Below are 2,866 nucleotides of genomic sequence, written 5' to 3' on the forward strand. Positions count from 1 at the left end.
TCTGAAATTTTAATTTTGGAATCTTCCAGTCTGCTTTGTTTGGGTATTGTGGTTGTATTTTTCAGTGGTTTATTGAACTCTCCTCGGTAGCATGAAGTAAATGAGTAATGCATGGTCTTCTTCAATTTGGAAGGTTCAGTGTTTCTTTAACAAAAAACAACAATTATTAACAAAAGTCCTATATTACCGACAGTGTAATATGAAATTAAATTTATTTACTTAGGATATGATTAACTAAACATTTCAATCTCAACGCTTTTTTATAGACTTTAAGTTATTCCATCAAATTGTCCTTTTACTTGTATTCTCTGTTTTACATAGCACTCATATATGTTTTACATCGCCCTTGATTCACGCAGAGTGCAGTCACCCTCACGTATTTTGAGATCTCATATATTATATCCCTATAGGGGTAACGCTCTGAGCCAACGCAAGCACGGTTAATACCTCACAGTTATAATCGGTAATACATATTCAAACTAATGTACACAATAATTACAATTAATCTTGAATGCTGGAAATTTTGAAGCAATTACCTACCGTGCGTCATTGCAATTGAGGGGGCATTATCATTAATAACAAGTCAGTGACAATGAACTCTAGGAATCGAAAATAAACTCTATCTGAACCTAGGAATCAAAATTGAGCCAGAGATGTGTAAAGAGTGAGTTATGGAAAAGAACTACTCTTTCCAGTGAACTACTCAGTCAATGAGTGTGACTCCATCTCTACATACCTATCTATAGGGAGCTGAGTGAGTTACATGTTTTAGGATCACTCAGTTACTGAGTAGTCTTCTGGAAAGAAGGAAAAGGACTGTACCTATAGACTATAGAGAGTCAAAGAGTAAGTTACATGTTTAAGGATCACTCATTGACTGAATAGTCAACTCATCAACAAACTGAAAAGTGTGATTCTTTTTTAAAACTCACTCATTATAACACATCTTTAGCCCCGAACCTTTTTGCTCCCTGCCCGCATATCTTCTGGACCACTCAAAATTTTACACATCATTTAAAATGTTTTCTTTATCATTTTAATGTATTAATCTGAAATGTAGAACGTATATTAAAGCGTTGTGAAATTCGTGGGATAATGTGGGTCAGATCCAAGGAGATTGATGGGAGCATCAAGTCATACGGGTCTCATGTGTCACTGAGAATGAATGAAATCAGGGGCGACGTTATATTGGGGTGAGAAGAGGGGATTATCTAACTTACTGGCGAGGTGTCGTAGCCGTAAAGGAGTGGGGAGGGAGAGGAAGGGACGGTGAACCAAACGCCGTAAAGCGGGAATGAGATTCTAGGTAATAAAATGAAAATAACCGTGAAAAATTCTTTTCTCAGCCCTGCCTGCGTTGTAGGAGGTTTCTGTGAATTCAGGCAAAAAAAAGTGCCAAATATACAAGAAATCAAAATGACAAATAGGGTTATTGAATCGGGTCATTCAGCCTCCCTCTGTTGAATATAAAACCATTAAATTTGACCAATTTATTGTCATTCGATGACATTACTTAAAGTCCAGGCAAAGCCAAAAGCACAGATCATCTCCCCGTACAATCTCATTCTGGCAGTGCATGGTTTGGTCCCCTCTATTCTGCCCCCTCCCCCCTCCACGGCTACGCCACCTCGCCAGCAAATAGTTGACGTAATTCCTCAGTAATGACGAATACGATTGGGCCACGTGGTTTTTGCTGTGTGAATTTTTTCTGTCCCGGGTTCGACTCCCCTCGATTATATGATTTCAAACTCGACTTGCTTAACTTGCTTTGGCCTTACTTGAGAGAGTTGCCGTGTTGTGAGTACTACGAGCCGTCCCGCGTCTTTTTTCTCGATTAATTTTCAATTTTTTTCATGTGTAGTACGCCAATAATTCTATAATTTTTTCTTCAAAATTTAATAATTTGTTACTAAATCATCCCTTTTTATTTTCATTAAATATATATTTTCAATCGTTTGTTTTAACATAAACGTTTATTATCGGTGATTTTTGTTTCATATCTTTTTTTTTTTTTTTTTCAATTTTCGTCTTTAAATATTTTAATGTTTAAATTTTTTCATAGTTTTTCAGTTTGTGGTGTCATATTTTTTTCAAAGGTGAGGGTGGAATTAGTCGTTTGTGTTTTTGTGGGGGTTTTCCTATAATTTCTCCTGCCCCTTGACGTTGGCGGCCTAGAAATTATCTTATGCACCATCCTTTACATATTCTTTAATTATTATGCAATTTCCAAATCGGCCCTTTCCCTACGCCTTGAACCACGACCTTACCCTACGTTACGTTTTAACTTGTTCATCATTTGAAAAAGAATTTAAAGAGCCTTTGCCTTGCTGCAAGAGTCACATTGGTTCTGTTCCATTTGCCTATGGACTTTAACATAAAATGAGATAATGTAGTCAATGATGTTAGAAACAGTCTCTCTTGAAAAATTTGAAGTACGAAATCTCTCCCATCTGTTTCTGCTATCTCACCCTTATTTTCTGTAGAAAACTTACCGTTCCATTTTCGAACTATATCCTAGTCTTTTACTGTCAAAATCTTTTCTTTTTCTCATTATTTCTCTGTCCTCCCCCTATATGTATCCTCGTAGTTTTCCACGTCAACTAATGTACCTCGTTTCTGCTTTCAGAATGTGATAACCATGGATTCGCAGCCGCTTCCACACGTTCACCTTCTTCGTCTTCTAGTTTCTCATCAGCTCTACCGCTGCATCCAGCTCTCATTTCACATCCCATGTCCAATTCCACCATGCTTTTGTTTAAGAAGAAACTCTTGATGTGTGATTCCTTTAGATCATGTTGTGTGTCGTTCCCTGGCAGGAGTTGTCTATAGGCTGTGCTCTCGTGGCGCTCGCTCTTTTCTTTTTTTT

Source organism: Diaphorina citri, unplaced genomic scaffold, assembly GCF_000475195.1.
Source record: "Diaphorina citri unplaced genomic scaffold, Diaci psyllid genome assembly version 1.1 scaffold10, whole genome shotgun sequence".
Lineage (NCBI taxonomy): Eukaryota > Metazoa > Arthropoda > Insecta > Hemiptera > Psyllidae > Diaphorina > Diaphorina citri.